Source organism: Cebus imitator, unplaced genomic scaffold (assembly GCF_001604975.1).
Source record: "Cebus imitator isolate Cc_AM_T3 unplaced genomic scaffold, Cebus_imitator-1.0 Scaffold225, whole genome shotgun sequence".
Classification (NCBI taxonomy): domain Eukaryota; kingdom Metazoa; phylum Chordata; class Mammalia; order Primates; family Cebidae; genus Cebus; species Cebus imitator.
This window is the reverse complement of record NW_016107540.1, coordinates 292,685-311,622: the sequence shown is the minus strand read 5'-3', so window position 1 is coordinate 311,622 and position 18,938 is coordinate 292,685. Positions and strand designations below refer to the sequence as shown.

The following is an 18,938-nucleotide window of genomic DNA, read 5'->3' as shown; positions in this document are numbered from 1 at the left end:
TCCACAATCACAGCATATGTGTTACTATGTCCTGGTGTATGTTTTCTTAATTTTGCCCTTCCTTGAGGAATAATTTATAGTGACTTCCTCTCCCACATAGTTTTTTATTAACAAGAATAAACAAATTTATTAGATATGAGATTTAAATTCAGGTGTCTGTAACCGGCAGAGTAAAATATTTCTCTATTCTGTGTAATGTGTTTTAATAAAAAATTAAATTATTGTGGAACCTACATATTAACTTGAATTATCTTTATTTCAGTGTTACTTGAATATACACAATGTAAACTGTGAATTTCTCAGGTTTTGGATTTCTGTGAAAATATTGAGTTAAAGTAATTTAGTAAATTAATGTAAAAAAATTAAAATGATGCTAAATTAACAAAACAAAGATGCTTAAAACCACTACTAGTGTTGGTGGTATCAGCAAGATGACAGAAGAGGAACATTTTGCTCTTATCTCTGCACAGAAGCATAAATTATGACAGTCGCAGGCAGACAAGAGTACCTATGTGAAAGTCCAGGAGTGAAATCAGGAATATCCAACACACTGTTGGAGCAAAAAAATCTAAGAATAGATGCATTGAAGAGGGTAATAAAACAGTTTCACTTTGCTCCTGTCACCCCTCCCACAAGTGGCACAGCTTGGTGACAACAAATGCTCTTGACCCATAATTTCTTTCACGGACAATCCTAAGCAAAAAAAGACAAAGCTGGAAGCAACATGCTACCTGACTTCAAACTATACTACAAGGCTACAGTAATCAAAACAGCATGATACTGGAACCAAAATAGAGATATAGACCAATGGAGTAGAACAGAGGCCTCAGAAATAACGCTACACATCTACAACAATCTGATCTTTGACAAACGTGATGAAAGCAAGCAATGGGGAACGGATTCCCTGTTTAATAAATGGTGCTGGGAAAACTGGCTAGCCATATGCACAAAGCTCAAACTGGACCCCTTCCATACACCTTATACAAAAATTAACTCCAGATGGATTGAAGATTTAAACATAAGAACTAACACCATAAAAACTCTAGAAGAAAACCTATGCAATGCCTTTCAGGACATAGGCATGGGCAAGGACTTCATGACTAAAACACCACAAGCAATGACAACAAAAGCCAAAATAGACAAGTGAAATCTAATTAAACTTAAGAGCTTCTGCACAGCAAAAGAAATTATCATTAGAGTGAACTGGCAACAAACAGAATGGGAAAAAATTTCTGCAGTCTATCCATCTGAAAAGGGCTAATATCTAGAATCTACAAAGAACTTCAAGAAAAAAGCAACCGCATCAAAAAGTGAGCAAAGGATATGAACAACGTTTTTCAAATGAAGACATTTATGCATCCAACAAACATATGTAAGAAAGCTAATCATCACTGGTCATCAGAGAAATGCAAATCAAAACCACATTGAGATACAATCTCATGTCAGTTAGAAGGGCGATCATTAAAATCTCAGGAGACAACAGATGCTGGAGAGGATGTGGAGAAATAGGAACACTTTTACACTGTTGGTGAGAGTGTAAATTAGTTCTACCATTGTGGAAGACAATGTGGCAATTCCTCAAGGATCTAGATCTAGAAATACTATTTGACCCAGCAATCCCATTTCTGGGTATATACTCAAAGGATTATAAATCATTCTACTATAAAGACACATGCACCCATATGTTCATTGCAGCACTGTTTACAATAGCAAAGACCTGGAACCAATCCAAATGCCCATGGATGACAGACTGGACAGGGAAAATGTGGCACATATATACCATGGAATACTACGCAGCCATAAAAACGGATGATTTCATGTCCTTTGTAGGGACACTAATGAATCTGGAAAGCATCATTCTCGGCAAACTGATACAAAAGTGGGGAGATGAAGAGCAGTTGGTTTATGGGTACAAACATAGTTGGATGAAAGAAAGAAGTTTTCATGTTTGATAGCAGATTATGGTAACTATAGTTAGCAATAATGTAATGTATTTTTCAAAATAGCTAGAAGAGAGGTCTTGAAATGATCCCAAAACATAGAAATGATAAATACTCAGGTGACTGATGCCCTAAATACCCTGACTTAATTATTGCAAGTACTATACATGTAACAGAATTCCGCACGTGCCCCATAGATACATACAAGTGTAATGCATCAAAAATATAAATGTATTTTTATGAAAGACAACAAGTGTTAACAAGGATGTGAAGAAAAAGGAACTCTTACATGCTGTTGACAGGACTGTAGATGTGTATAGCGATTATGGAAACAATATGGAGGTTACCCAAAAAATTAAAAATAGGACCACCATATAATCTAGTAACCCCAGTTTGGGTACTTATTCAAAGGAAATAAATTCATTATCTTAAAGAGATATCTGAACTGCCATGTTCATCGTGGCATTTTTTACAATAGCCAAGATATGGCAACAACTTAAATATCCACTGATGAATGGATAAAGAAAATACGCCATAAGAAGAAAATTCTGCAATTGTAACAATAGGGATACACCTGGAGAACATTACGCTAAGTGAAATAAGTTAGTCACAGAAAGACAAATACTGCAAGAAAGACAAATCACACAAGAGGTTTAGCATTCTCTTGTTGAAGATATTACATTGCTTCTAATATTTGGCTATTAAAAATTATTCAATAGATAGTATTGTTTGGGCTTTTTGTGTAGTTATATCTTTAGATATCAAGCTAGAAATTATATTTCAGAGAGAAATTATTTATTATTTCTAAATTCCTTGAGAGCGGTTGTGCCAATTTAATCTCTCATAAATCAAAACTTAATACAAACAAAGTTTAAGCTGTCTTGTTTTTATTAATGAAAACTGTTATTTTATTGTTGTTCTAATTTTTATTCTACTTTCTGAGGTTGAGGTTTTATATATAAATTTATCATTTATGTTTATTATAATTATTAATTTTTATAGCTCCATTATTTATATTAATGTATATAAATTATTTATATAATTTGAATATTTACTGAAGAATACAATGAATGAAACAAAAAATGTAATTTACATAGCACATAGTTATAGAATCATGGGGATAGAAAAAAATCTTTCTCAAATAGCAAAATTTCCAAAATGAAGATCAGTTATTATCATTAATTTCCCTAAATTAAGCAACAAATTTATGCAGTAAAGTACTTCACAAAATTTAAAACAAATGAAATCTTTTTAGAATACACATGTGTGTATGTGTGCATATATATATGTACTCAAAATATGCAATGTATGGTAAATACTAATTTTTGGCTATTAAATTTTGCTATATTTGTACTATGGAATACTTTTTTGCAGTTGATAATAGATAGCTAGATCCCTATAAACTTCCTTGGATAGCTTCCCAACATATAAAAAATATGTGTATGTTACAACATATAACATATCCTTCAAAAAGACACCTAAACACAGTAATATATGAGTACACATATGCACAGACATGTATCTAAATGTATCACATGAAACTAACATATATGATCGGCTCCAGAAAATAAATATGGAACTGCAATTAGATGGAAGCCAACAGAGAGAATTAATCATCCTCTGTAATGAATTTTGTACTTATTTGCTTGTGTTTCTTCATATGTTAATTGTGTAATTTAAAAACCATTTTAAAATACATTTTTATACTGTGAATTTAACATAATGTGCCTTATTTGGATGTTGAACCAAATTTATTTATTTACTTATAAAGATTATAGAGGTGAGGTCTGTGTTTTCCAAGCTGGTCTCAAACTCCTGGGCTCAAGCGATGCTCCCACCTCAGCCTCCCAAAATGTTGGGATTAAGATGTGGGCCACCACACCTGGTCTGAAATGAAATTTATCTCCACCTGTTTTATTTTTATTTTTATTATTATGGCAAAATTAAATGTGAAACTCTTGGCTTTGGGCTGTAAAATGTAGGCAATACCTAGCTATGTTGCTAATAACATACACACTTCATTAATACAATGACTATGACCTTGATAAGCAAAGAGTGAGCTAATGAGGGAGCTGGAAGGAGATGAAGATAGGAGGTAACACTATGCTATCAGGGAAGCCAGTCTTTCACTGTCACAGCTGCTGACCTCAGCTTGAGGGAACGTATTCTCTTCCTGGGTCCACAAGGGTGGTGGTCTCAAAGGCAAGAACTTCCCAGTGCCATACCTTATTCCACATCTCCATCTGGGAACTTAAAGGTCTTTGTTTAAATTTTGCACACCCATGAAAATAGAAAGATCAATCACTCCAGTAGAAGTTAACAGGAACTCCTTTCGTAGGTCAGAAAACTTGAATGGGGTAGGACTATCTCCCAGGTTAAAAGTCCCCTTCTCCCACATCCAAGTGGACTCCATTTCTGGATCCCCTCTCACTCCCTATTTCTTAATTCTTTTTCTCTCTCTCTGCCTAAATAAATTACTTTCTGCAAAACTCTTTGGGGTCTGATATTTACTTATAAGCCCACTGTGCCCAGCGGGGTCCTCTCCCCCATCCTTGGGTGAGTGAGGAACAAAGAGCCTAGAAGAACACATCCTATCAGGGAGCTGAGCCTCCCCCCACATCCTGGAACCTGTTCTCAAGCTTATGTTCCAGTGACTTCTGTTAACATTTCTTTATTCTTTTATAATTTTTTGAATTGATACTTTGTAATTGTACATATTTATGTGGTGTCATTTGATGTTTTGATACATGTGTTCCATTGTATAACATTTTTCTCTAGTTTGCACAAGGAGTTTGCAATTGCTTCCAGTCTGTGTGATGATCCACTGAAAACTCAATTCTATGTGAGATGCACTGAGACTGATGTTTTGTCAGCATTCAGCGATGGTCATGAAGTCTTTCTGCTGAAACTTTGCTAAGGAGCCCCCTGGAGTCTTCTCATAGATCCCTGTCAGTGCTTCAGCTGTCTCAAACACAAGCCACTTAGTTGCATTGCTTTACATTACAAAAGCAACTTGTAAACAGGTTGAAGGTAAAAGCATGTTTTCCAAACTTTTTAAAGATTTTCAAAAACAACTTGATCAAAAGCAAATTTTGTATCAATATGTTTACGATATTTCTTAAGAACTACCTATAATTTGGCAAAGCGAGGAGAAAACACCATCCAAGAAGTCCACTTGAAGGAAGGAGGTATCCTTTAAACATTCTGACACAAACCACACATACCATATGGCTGATCCACGTGCTTCCCTTTCCCTAAAGGAGCGCAGCTTTAATTTTCTCTCATGATCTTATCTTCTGCCTATGTTGCTGCTAACCAAATTCAACTAGAAGCTAGAAGTGAGTACACGGTATACAAAAGTTGGCCTCCCAGGGCTGGGCTTCGGATAAAGTCTTTGGTAAGGACTGGACCAAAATGAATAAAATGAGAACACCCAGTGCATATCCTCAGTGTGGGATTCCAAATTGATTCACATTTTAAGGTCAGATTGCCAGTGACAAAAGAAAAACCAAATTCTGCCGAAGTATTTTAAGATTTATACTCCGAGCCGATTTGAGTGACTGTGGCTCAGGTAACATAATCTCAAGAGGTTCTGAGAAAGACCGCCCTAGTGGCAGGGTTATAGTTTATTTTCATACATTTCAGGAGGATGGGAATTGCAGGCAAAATCACAAATCAATACATGGAAGATATACATTGGTTCAGCTTGAAAACGTGGGACATCTTGAAGTGGGAAGTTACAAGTCATAGGTGGGCTTTAGAATTCTTATTTGGCAATTGGTTGAAAGAGTTCAGCTTTGTCTAAAGACTTGGGCTTAGTAGAAAGGAATGGGTAAGTTGAGTTAAGGGGATCTGCTATCCACCATGTGCTGCCATAGCAGAGTCAGATTGGAAAGTCGTCCATAATATTCCAAGTCAAAAAACAAACATCAACAATAACAAAAAACCTGTTTAATGAGATTTTATGTTATATAAGGCATGACTCCCCAGGCCCCTTAGAAAGGAATTTGAGTAAGAAAAAAAGATCAGAGTTCAGTCCTCACCAAATTGCACTTTACTAGAATAGTTTTTTCAGAAAACCGTGTATGGAAGGACTAATCTCAAGCCACTCTTGCAAAAATTTAATATTGCATTTATAAAACTCTTCATTTATGGTATCTGCTAACACATCCATGTATGTCAGCAGTGGCACAGGAGTTCATGCAGCTCCTGTCACTTGTCCACATGATTTCAACTTCAGAGGGGGAGGTCTCCGGTTCTGTCTCACAGAACATTCCCACTGCACGTGGACATTGCTCTCTGTCTGGTCTGTCTGTGATCCAAGTGGTTCCATATTCTCTCAGCATTTCTGCAATTTAGCCTATTTCCAAAGCACTGGTCAGACTTTTTTAATAAATGGAATTCTGGTGATGAATGATTCCTAGTTCCAGAGTAAAAGGAGTTTACTGATTCTTGTGATCTGTGTTGCATGTGATTAGTTTGAGCGAACAAAGAGAAACAGAATATTTTCCTCTATTATTATCTGGGCTATCTACTATATTTTTATGTAGCCATACCATAACCCATCTTTTATTTATGTAAATAATTGAAGGAAAAAATAATTTGTTATGAATTATAATAATTTGGAAAAACATTTTATAATTGAGATCCTGGGTTTAAGATGTACATATCCTATATGTTATGTAAATAAAATAAGTGTTCAAATGTAACTGTATATGCTAATATACATGTGTGTATACTGTGTAACAATTATGGAACAAAAAGCCAATAATTATCTACAGTAGAGAAATACACTTAATTTTGAATTTCTGAAGTCTTTTATTATTTGAAACTCAGACTTACATCTTAATTTCTGAATTTTTTAGGCAAATTATTAAAAGTATTATACATAATTAGTCATTTAATTTTACTACCTTCCTCTACAAAAGTCAGATTCATTCTTTGACTAAGAACACCAAGCTTTATTCATTATAACATTAATAATAAAATGAAAGCATTGCACATTATAAGGTCTTACCTATTTTTACCTTTTAATGAGTATTTGTGCACTTTAGTGATTGCTAGTATTCCTCTGAATCAAGAACTGTATAGTCACAGACATTCCAAGTTTGCCTTTTAACAGAAAATTTTAATTAATAGAATCCCCCCAAAAATTTTTGCTTCTAAATATAAAATAATACTGAATATTATAATACAAGTTTTAGAATCAGACTATTATTTTAGAACACTCAATGTAATGGATAATCTACATACTTTAAAAAGCACAATTTCCAAGTGCAATGTGCACTTTGATGTGAAGGTGAATAATCAGGTTTCTCCAGTGCATAGTCAGGGCATATCACCTTCCACCTGGACACGAGATTTCCAGTATTAATTCTGACTGGGAAACTTGGGCTGTGCCATTAAACAACCACAGATGTTAGTGTCTAGATAACTTTAATTTGAGGTTGATCTGGGCCTTGAGGCAAGGTATCCAAGATTTCCAGAGTAGGGTCTTACTCGCACACAAAACCCTTTCTTCACAGAAAACCATGGACCCTGAATTTTTCCATGATCTTAGTGATGTTTATGCAGGAATGCCATGTTATTTTGAAGCCGGACAAAATGTCCAGAATCATTTTGCTGCACGGTTTTGGGGCTCCTACTCCCTAAGTAAGGTTAGATTGAATTGCAGATCCTACATCTTGTTTAAACTTCTATGATTGGTTCTTGTTTATTTTGTATTCTCCTTAACTTTATTTTTTTTCTCTCTTTAAACTTTAGGCTTGTTGACAGCGTGTGGTGTCACTGACCTCTGCTCTATAATGAAGAGAGAAAAATCACAGAAATGGGAGTTCTCTTGATGATTTCTTGCTTTCAGCATTAAAAACATGCAAGCTTGAATATAAAAGAGCTAATTTAGTTAATCCAATTAACTTCATAATGCAAGTGCAACATATCATTAATGCTATTTCCTCCCATTTGTTTAATGGATTATCTAATTGGTTTAATATAAAAAAGTAGAACAGAATTAGAGTCAGATGTTAAGGGATTTTATTGAGAAAGTGTGGGATAGAAAAGAAACAACCCAGGATTCTGTAATGACAAAGCTAAGATGTGAAACAAGTCTGATATTTCACAGGCCTTTAACTGTATTTAATTCTGACAGAACTGAGTGGTGCCATTTACAGAAATTGCATGGAAGGCTGGTTCTGATGTGGCAGGTGCTCCTTACACATAAGTTCACAGGGCCTTAAGACCATCTTTCCTCAAAGCTCAGGATTTTAGCAAATTTAGCTCCAAGTTATGTGGCTAGACATTACAGCAAATTGGCTGTCTTTGCTCCATTTCTCCTGATCCTTTGATCTACCGCTAAATTAATGCTGAATTTTGAAAACTAGGCTCTTGGGAATGCTTCTCCCCACACACACCAGGGTAATTGAGACATTCCTGCTCTCTCTCCCTCACTCTCTATTTCTCTTCTTCTCTTTATTTTCTTTATTTTGGAAATGAAAATACATACTTATGCAGATGAACTTTAAGTTTTCAGAGTACAAAATATTTTAAGTGAAAATAAAAAACACATTTCTATATTCTGACAAAACAGAAAACTTCTTCCAAAACTTTGGACCTAAATTATAGTGGTTCATTTTGTTTTGATTTGTTTCCTTTTTAATTTTATGAAAAAAATAATATAGGTGGTTTATTTTCTAGGTCATTACATCCTAAATATGTCTTTTGCCTAGCCATTTTTGCTATATGTAAAGAAATACCTGAGGCCGAGTAATTTACCTTTAAAAAAAGGTTGATCACCTCTCATATTCAACATAATACTGGAAGTCCTAGCCAGAGAAAACAGGCAAGAGAATGAAATAAAAGACATCCAAATAGGAAGAGAAGAAGTTAAACTATTTCTGTTTGCAGACAGCATGATTTTATACCTAGAAAACTGCATAGTCTCTGCCTAAAAGCGCCTAGAACTGAACAACTTCAGCAAAGTTTCAGGATATAAAATCAGTGTACAAAAATCAGTACAATGGCAACATCCAAGCTGAAAGCCAAATCAAGAACACAATGCCATTCACAATAGCTACAAAATAATAAAATACAGAGGAATACAGCTAACTGGAGAGGTGAAAGATCTCTACAACAAGAATTTTAAAATACTGCTGAAAGAAATTAGAGATGGCATAAACGAAAAAACATTGTATGTTCATGGATAGAAACAATCAATGACAAATGGCCATACTGCCCAAAGCACTTTACAGATTCAGTGCTATTCTTATCAAACTACAAATGACATTCCCCACAGAATTAGAAAAAAAATCTATTTTAAAATTTATATGAAACATAAAAATAGCCCAAATACCCAATTCTAAGCAAAAAATAATAATAAAAAAAAGCTGGAGGCATCACGTCACTCAACTTCAAATTATACTATTAATACAAGGCTACAGTCACCAAAACAGCATAGTATCAGTACAAAAACAGTCACATAGACCAATGGAACACCGTAGAGAACCCAGAAATAAAGCCACACATTTAGAACTATCTTATCTTTGAAAATAAGCAATAGAGAAAAAACTCCCTTTCAATAAATGGTGCTGGTGTAATTGGCTAGCCATATGCAGAAGATTGAAACTGGGCATCTTCCTTATATCATCTACAAAAATCAACTCAATATGTATTAAAGACCTAAACGTAAAACCTAACACTATTAGGTTGGTGCAAAAGTAATTGCCAGGCTGGGCGTGGTGGCTTACACTTGTAATCTCAGCACTTTGGGAGGCCAAGGCAGGTGGAATCATGAGGTCAGGTGTTCAAGACCAGCCTGTCTTGAACTAAACTACAAAACTCTACTAAGACTACAAAAATTAGCCAGGTGCGCTGGCAGTCGCCTGTAATCCAAGCTATTCAAGAAGTTGAGGCAGGAGAATCACTTGAATTTGGGTAGCAGAGGTTGCAGTGAGCTGAGATCGTGCCACTGCAATCCAGCCTGGGCAACAGAGTGAAATGGCAAAACAGCAATTACTTTTGCACCAGCCTCATTCAGATACACTGGAAGATCACCTAGAAAATGCCATTCTGGAAATAGGAACCGGCAAAGATTTGATGACGAAGATGCCAAAAGCAATTGCGAGATAATAACATTTGACAAATGGGATCTTTTAAAACTAAACAACTTCTGCACAGAAAAAGAAACCATCAACAGAGTAAACAGCCTACAGAATGGGAGAGTTGGCAGTTTCTCCCAAAAATTGCATACTCTTACTATAAAACCCAGCAATCATGCTCCTTGGCATTTCACAAAATTAGTTGCAATTTATGTCCAGGCAAAAACCTGCATATGAATATTTATAGCAGCTTTATTCATAAGAACGAAAACATGCACGGAACCAAGACACCCTGCAGTAGGTGAATGAATAAATAAAGCGTGGTACATCCAGACAATGGAATATTATTCAACGCTAAGGGTACATGGAGCCATGAAAACACATGAAGAAAACTTGAATACATAGTGTTAAGTTGAAAGAAGCAAATCTGAAAAGGCTACCTACTGTATAATTTCAATTATATGCAACGGTGGAAGAGGCAAAATTACGGAGATCATATAAGGATCAGTGGTGTCAGGTGCTGGGTGGGTGATGTGCAGGCGAAACACAGAGAATTTATCGAGGAATGAAATGCTCTGATGATAGTACAATGGTGGATACATGTCATTAGACATTTACCCAGGCCTCTAGACTGTACATTGCCAAAAGTGAATCGTAAAGTATGGTACAGAGTTTAGGCAATTATTGTGTCCATGTAGGCTCATCAGCTCTGACAAGTGCACCACTCTGATGGGGATTGTTGATAATGGAATAGGCTATGCATATAGAGGAGTTAGGGGGCACATGGGAAATCTCTGTACCTTCTGCTCAGTTTTGCTGTGAACCTAAAACTGGGCTAAAAAGCTAAGGTCTATAAGATATAATATTAATAATTTTAAAATAAGTAAGTCATGAAAAGACATGGATGAACCTTAAATGCATATTGCTTAATGAAAAAACCAGTCTGAAAAGGCTATACACTGTGTGATTATAACTCTATGACATCCTGGAAAATGCAAAATTATAGAGAAAGTCAACACATCAGTTATCTCAAGGAATTTGGGAGGGTGGGGTTGAGTATGTGAAGGACAGGAGATTTTTTGAGGTGGTACATTATTCTACATGATGATATAGTGATGAATATAATACATTAAGCATGTGTCAAAGTCCATAAGTATTTTTTGTTTTCTTCACTAATATTTGTTTTTATTTATTTATATTTAAATATAGATATATTTAAATATTTTATTTATTTGTATTATTTCATTTTTCATTGTGGTATAAACACATAACATGAGCTCTACATGCTTAATAAATTTTTAAGTACACAATATAATATTGTTGAATCTAGGCACAGTGTCGTACGGTTCTCTAGAACTTATTTATCTTCATACCTGTCAAACATCAACTCCCCTTTAATTTCCCCTCTTATCAGTTCCTGGCTACTGCCATCCTACTCTGTTTCTGTGAGTCTGACTATTTAAGATACCTCATAGAAGTTAAATCATGCAGTGTGCGCCCTTCTGTACCTGGCTTATTTCACTTGGAATGAAGTCTTCCAGGTTCATCCATGTCATTGCATATGGCAGAATTTCTTTCTAAGACTGAATATTATTCCATTGTATGTATTTTGACATTTTCTTTCTCCATTCATACATCAGGGAACATTTATGTTCCTGAGGTATTTATGTATTAATGTACTTATTACGGTCCTGGCAACATTTATGTTGCCATTTCTAGGCTATTGTGAATAATTCCGCAGTGAACATGGGAGTGCAGGCATCTTTTGAAGATATATATTTGTATACATCTTTTCAGATATGTATACACACATACATTTCTTTATTCTGTCAGCTGACAGAATGAAAACAACACCCTGGAGACAGTCTCGTGCTTTGATGTTGGTTTCTAACACAGTTCTCCAGTGAAAAGTATCAGGAATCCTTGGAGAAACGGCTGATTCTACTCCTGTGTTAGGAAATTCACAAGATGAACCTGGGGTACCTCGTTGTGCCAGAAAGTAAAATAGTGCTAAAAAACAAACAGAAAAGACCCACCGTGATACAAGCATATCAAAGGAACCCAGAACCCAACTGAAGAGCTCCAATGAGCCAAATCTGGAATAATTTGAGCAAGAAAACAAAGTAGCATTTGGAGTATAATGTTAAGTATAAAAGAGGTATCCATGTATCAATATAGAAATAAATAAATGACTGAATAATTAAAAACAAACAAAATGGAGAAAGGAGAAATCTTCTATGCAGAAAAATTCCAAATGGCATACTCCCCCTTCTTAAGAGTGGGCTGACCATAGTGACTTCTTTCTAAGAATACAGTATAGAAAATTCATTGTTTTAAAAATATAACTATGCAGAGAAGAGAACTGAAAAGAACTACTTCAAGCTAGGTGACAAAGTTTAGCACCAGCAAGTGTGAGTCTTATTGATCAAAGATGTTCTTGATACAACGTGATGTGGAAGGCATGGTTTCTCTGTTCTTCCTCCAATAAACACGTTTGCCCAGTGTCATCATGAGAAAAACATCAGACAAATCTCACTGTAGGGACATTCTGCAAAATACTTGACCATTACTCCTCAAAACTGTCATAGTACTCAAACACAAGGAAAGTGAGAAATTGTCATAGTCAAGAGAAGCTTAATGACACATGATGACTAAATGTCATGTGGCATCCTAGATGGGACCCTATAACGGAAAAAGGACATTATGAAAAAAGCTGAGGAAATCTGAATAAATTAAGGAATTTAATTAAAATTCAATAGTATTCCCTCAGTTGTGACAAATGTATCATCCATATATAAGATGTTTCTACTGGGGGATGTTGGTATAGAGTATATGGAAATTCTCTCTGTTATCTTTACGATAATTTTGCAAATCAAAAGTTTTCTTTAAAAATTAATAAAAAAAAAAAAAGAGTACCTGGGAGAATGAGCAATAGGACATACTATTAGTATTGAGTTGTCAAGAAGGTCCTTGCTGATAGGATGGCATTTGAACAAAGCACTTCCAGGAACTGATGAACGGTTATTAGTGAAAAAGCACAGAAAATCTGGGTTACATTTTAGGAGGTCACTCCCACAGCTGATGGGAGAAGGTGGAGGAAGGGTTAGGACTTCAGGGTTCACAGAAGGGCACCCAGTGAGGAGATTACTTGGATAGTCCAAACAAGAGATAGCATCAACCTGCACCAAGGTAGTGACTTTAGTGGTAAGAAGAAATTCTAAGATTTTTGGTGTATGTGAAGGTAAAAACAACAGGCTTTGCTTATGTTTTGAGTATAGAATGTGAAGGAAAAGAGTCAAGGATGACTCAGTAGATAACTGACCCGAACAACTGGTGGACAAGTGTTGTCTGGCCTGAGATGAGGAGCACGCCCAGAGAAGCTCTTTGGAATGGAGATTATAAGAATATAAGAGAAAGGCTGATTTGCACCAGAAGTTGAGGAGTCTTTCTGATCATGAATATGAGGAATGAACCATAAAGTAAAATGTTAATATCATTGACTAGTTAAATTAAAAACCAGTATTTGACCCCCCAAATTGAAAGATAAACAAATTGTAAAACATTTGTAACACTTTTATAGAAACAAAATCTTGCATTCCCCTGTAATCCATGTTTTATGATTTTTTTTCTTTTTTTTATTTTTCATATGCCTTTGTTTTCTCAGGACTACATTATTTCACCCAGTGCTGACAAATGAGATTTTGTACAGAGGCTTGAGACCACAGGCTCTTCTAATTAGCAGCTGCTTGTAAGAGAATATCAGAACAGACAGCACGGAAAAAGAGTTGTTGATTCTGCTGGATGAAATAGAATTTTAAATAATGAAAGCACACTGAAAGAAATAATTTAATAGAGTTTAAGAGATGAAGCATTACATATATGACTATTCTTTTTCAGCATATAATAATCATAAAATACTTATCCTTGAATCTTTCATCTTTAAGGATATTTCCCCAATTAATCATGATAAGTGATATTCACATTTATAAATTTGTGTATATAATATTAGAAGATATATAGATAACAATTTCCCTTTTCTAATTAAGAGAATCTTACCTTTTCTTCTCCCCCATTATGCCAAGAAAAGAATAAATTGATGCTGTCTTGTTTTAAAATAATAGGTATGCATGATGATTGTCACATCATCTGTGACACAGAAGAAACTAACAACTTCGGACACATTGTTCTGCTTTAGAACATTGTATTTGAAATGAATAACCTTAAAGGATCTGTAACATTGCTGGCTTTTTATTGACCTTTGATTCCATAGAGAGTAATCCTAATAACATTTCCATACATATGGAATCTATACTATGGGAGTAATCTGTGGACAAGCCAATTAAACCCTTCTGCTGAGATAAAATATTTGCTGATATTCTGGTATCATTCTCTTCTCACTGTAATTTGTTTCTAAATCACCTAATAATATTTTGAGTGAAGGCCTGCTGCAATGTTAAAAGACAGAACTATTTGCAAATTGTATAGGTAAATGACAGAGAAAGCCCAGGATGGTTGAGTCTGAGAATTGTACACACTTGCTGTTTCGTTCTTGAGTTCTTCTCCTGTTCTACAACCCTTGTAAAACACGAGCATTGTGAGAGAGAAGATTGAGGTCAGTAGAGCTTGAGGAAAAACAAATGACCATCTAGTTATCTGGTTGCTAGACTCCTAGGACACCTCTATTTTGGCAAAAATCTGTGTCCACTTGAGCTATCTAATTCACAAGCTCTATATTGGAATCTGCAGCCAAGTCCCAGCTGTGTTTTAAAAAAAGGTTCATGTTCTTATCTTTGCCTTGTGTACATGCATTTTCTTTCTGGGAATGAAGATAATGAAATTCATGTCTTCTTGAGTTGTAAAATGATTTTATTACATCACTCCTTTCTTTGATGTAAAAAAAAAAAATCCCTACGCATGAATTTACTCTGTGATTCCATTGAAAATACAGTGTGTAATCTCTGACTTACCATCACTCATTATTTAAGAGAAGCTCAGCTGAAACATGCTTTTCGAAGACAAGATTTTGACAGAAAACTCAACCTATCTGCACTTGCACTATATCCTAAAATTTACTTTTTTATATATCTGTCTTTAGAGATGAAGAGCAATATGAGCAATTTGAAAAAAATCACATAGACCTTCTGGAAAATTGATTTTATGGAATTACATTTTAACTTGTTTCCAGCACTTCATATTCATAATTGTTAAACCACCCAATAAATACTGCTTCTATCAATAATAAATATGTATAATCAATTTAGCTTCTTCAAAAAGATTTCTTTCTAAGAATTCCTATTGAATTTCTGTCCCTGGTATCACGAATTATATCATCATAAGTTTTCCCTGTGCCATTTGTTGCTTGCAAGTTTAGAACCAAATTAATGCCCATTTGGTTAATGGGCTCATTAGGCCTAATTCCTAAATTCACTTTGCCCTTTCACTCTTAGTGTGGAGTAGAGGTCATTTTTAGTGTTCAGTAGAGGCTAAGGAAATGACCAATTTCTTGATGAAATTATATGCTATTATGTGTAGGTGTGCACACGTGGAAGACAACATGTTAATATGTGTAAAAATTCTTAAAATGTTCATGCACTTTGATTCAATAATTTAATATCTCAAGACACAGCCTAAGCATGTAATTGAATATGCATAGGATGATTTATGAACCATGATTAATTTCACATTATTGAAAGTAGTTAAAACTATAAAATAGTATCATGATCCAGTAGTAGTAGAATTCTTAATTAAATTCTGTGCAAAACTAGCTCTTCTGATATATGTAAAGACAGGAGGAAGTTCTCATGCTATGTCGTTGGTTGCACAAAGCCAAATATAGACATGAACCTACAATGTACTATGAGAGCCATGTGTATTTTAAAGGAAGAAAACTAAAAAGTTCTACACAAAATGTTCTCAGCGGTTCTCTGAGTGAAGGGATTTTGGATAAAAATGTTGGCTTATTATATTTTATTTATTTTCTAACCTTTCCAAAGTAAATGTGCATTATATTTTACAAACAGAAATAAGAGCATATTTAAATCATAATTTTGCAGGGACAAAGAAAGAGAATAAAAGAATAAAACAAGTATTTGGCAGTTATTTCACGTATTGAATGATAACATTATTATAAAACAGTCATAAATTATTTATGAATTTTTAGTATATTTTACAAATTGCCCACTTGCTAAAACATTTTCTGGGAGCTGCACATACATTCAAAATATAAAATCAATCAAAATTAGAAAAATAACCAAGACGACGAGACATTGGATTGAAACATTACCATTTGGACAACGGATCAGGCAGGGCAAGTAAAGCTAAAATATTATGTTTTTGAACATTAAGAATTGACTTTAAGGACATCAGTGAATAATGGTAAGAATAAGAACCTCTTAACTCTGTCTCACTCAACTTCAGAAAGTCAACATTCTGCACATAAACTGATTTGCCTTGAGGTTATGGTGAAAGGCAGTGTCCACCAGCCCAGCCTTTACCCTACATGTTCCCAGCCATAGCCACTTCCAGGTTCCAGGATCCTGAGTCATGCACTCCAGCCTGCAAAACCCACTCTCAGCATATAAGAGGCTACACAAAAGAATGTGAAAACCAAACAGCAGAATGCACCACATCCTATATTTTAGCCTTAATGGCAAAAGCAACCACAAATATACAAACAAAAGCTTATGATACCATTCTTATTAAAACAAAGGGGTGCATATCCACTCATGCAAATTCGAAACAGTTTTTAAAATAATGCCTTTTCTTTGATATCTATTTTCATGTGTTTCACAAATAAATAAGCAAAGATGAAAATAGAATAAATATATAAAGCCTCTTTAGAAGTACGTAGTACTTTTAAAAAAGTATTTTACAAGGAAGATTCAGAGAATTCACTTTATCATTTATAAATTCACAAAACAACTTCAAAATACAGGAAAGAAGAAAGGTAACTAAGGTAAAACAAAAATTATTTTGCTTGTTATTTTTATTTTGAAACCCGTACATTTTGTCTTTCATTTTTAAACAAATGTTTATTATACACATGGTAAAATTACTTTATTACACATCACTAAACAGTTATAAATATAATCATAGGTGAATATAAATTTCTTTAGACATAAAATTTGCTTTAGTATAACTAAAAACCATATTTATTTGCTTGTTTATTTGTACAAGGCAAACTACAAATAATTAAAATGAGATCTCTATTACAAGACTGAACGGTGGTTAGAGTTCACTTATAATAAACGCAATCTAAAATACTCGAGTCACTGACACTTAATATTTCAAATAATTCTAAACATTTCAGCTGAGTGGTTAGTTAAGTTTGACAGTATAGGAAATGCATCCAAAATTAGAAATCACTTTAAGTGTATTTCTGTGTGATGATAGCATGCCCAGCTCTGTTAAGGGTGTCTAATTAGGTGTCAGCACTATGCTCTCCTGAAAATCGGGGACATCAGTGTCCTATGCCCCAAACCCCGCCTGTCAGTGTTTTCTGATTATTAAAATTATTGCTTGGTGAAAAGAACAGATTCTACATATTCTGTTTTTTAACCACAGATTCCTCTAAAATGAGTAGACATGGCTTTAGATGGTCTTAAAATTATACAAAACAGAAACTTAGGGAAATGCTCACAAGGCATGACTCTCATAGTACCTGTCTAAAGGTTCCTGAGGGACGACAGGATCAATTTTCTGAGACAGCAGGCAGGCAGAAGAAATGCTGGATGACACCTAACTCTTTAACATATACCTGGTCTATATAGTTGATATTTAATTTGATTTAGGGCTTCAGAAGAAACTTACATGAAATATTTCAATGATATAACACATCTACACATTCATCGTAATTTAAAGAAAAAAACAAACAAAAAACCTGTTTCTCTCCCTACATTCTTACACAGTCAATCACACTCAACGTAATACTTCACCTCTGGTTACCAAAATGCATGTGAGGGTTTCTCCACCAGCACAGGCAATGCTTCCATGAACACCAGCGGGGTGTCCTGTGATTCCGTTCAATTCCGACTCTATCTGGAGGAAGCACCAGACCCCACACGTGAGGACTGAGTCCCAGAAGGTTGCCCCCACTTCAGGTGACAGTCCCAAGCTTCTGGCTGACTAGCTGTAAACCAGGGTTTCCAGCATCCCTCCTTGGGTTCCATCAATTTGCTAGAACAACTCAAAGAACTCAGCTATGCACTTACTTACATTTTCCCATTTATCATGAAGGACATTGCAAAGGATTCAGGTCCCATACAGACAGAGGAGATGAAAAGAGTAAGAGATGTGGGGAGAAGCAGAGCTTCCATGCCCTCTCCAGGCATCTCCACCTAGTCAGCAATCTGGAAGCTTTCTGAACTCAGCCTTTCGGGATTTTATGGAGGCTCCATTATGCAGTCATAATTGATTAAATCATTGTCCACTGATGATCAACTCAACCTTCAGTTTCTCTCCCCTTCCTAGAGGTTAGAAAGTAGGGCTGAAAGCTCCAAGCCCCTCATCACGCAGGTGGTTTCCCGGGAAACCAGCCTCCATCCTAAGGCTATCCAGGAGCCCACTGAGAGCGACCCTGTTAGAACAAAAGACGCCCCTGTCACTCAGGACTTTACAAAGGAGCTCTATCAGAAACCAGGGTTAAACAACAAATACAGAACAAATGATTCCTCCAGCACCCCTACTGTAAGGATTTTAAAAACTCTCTCTCAGAATAAAGACCTGAGGGTAGAGACCACGGTACGTATTTTTTATTACAGTTACCAGTAATAACACCTTAATAGTAAATTAATACTCAAAAATTATGTAAAAATAGTAAAGGATGGCCACTTCTAATATATTAAAGTTAGAAATGTAGAAATATATGTGTAAATACTCACATAAAATCTTTTTTTTTTTTTTTTTT

General features: G+C 35.1%; 1 long non-coding RNA gene across 2 annotated transcripts in view; it reads left to right on the top strand.

Moving 5' to 3' along the window:
* The first annotated feature begins 18,640 nt into the window (after nt 1–18,640).
* Nucleotides 18,641–18,938, top strand: part of LOC108281380 — a 28,394-nt gene continuing 28,096 nt past the window's right edge. For both annotated transcript variants that reach the window (XR_005195220.1, XR_001815965.1), the window contains exon 1: nt 18,641–18,760. This is a non-coding gene — a long non-coding RNA (uncharacterized LOC108281380). The remainder of the gene's footprint in view (nt 18,761–18,938) is intronic.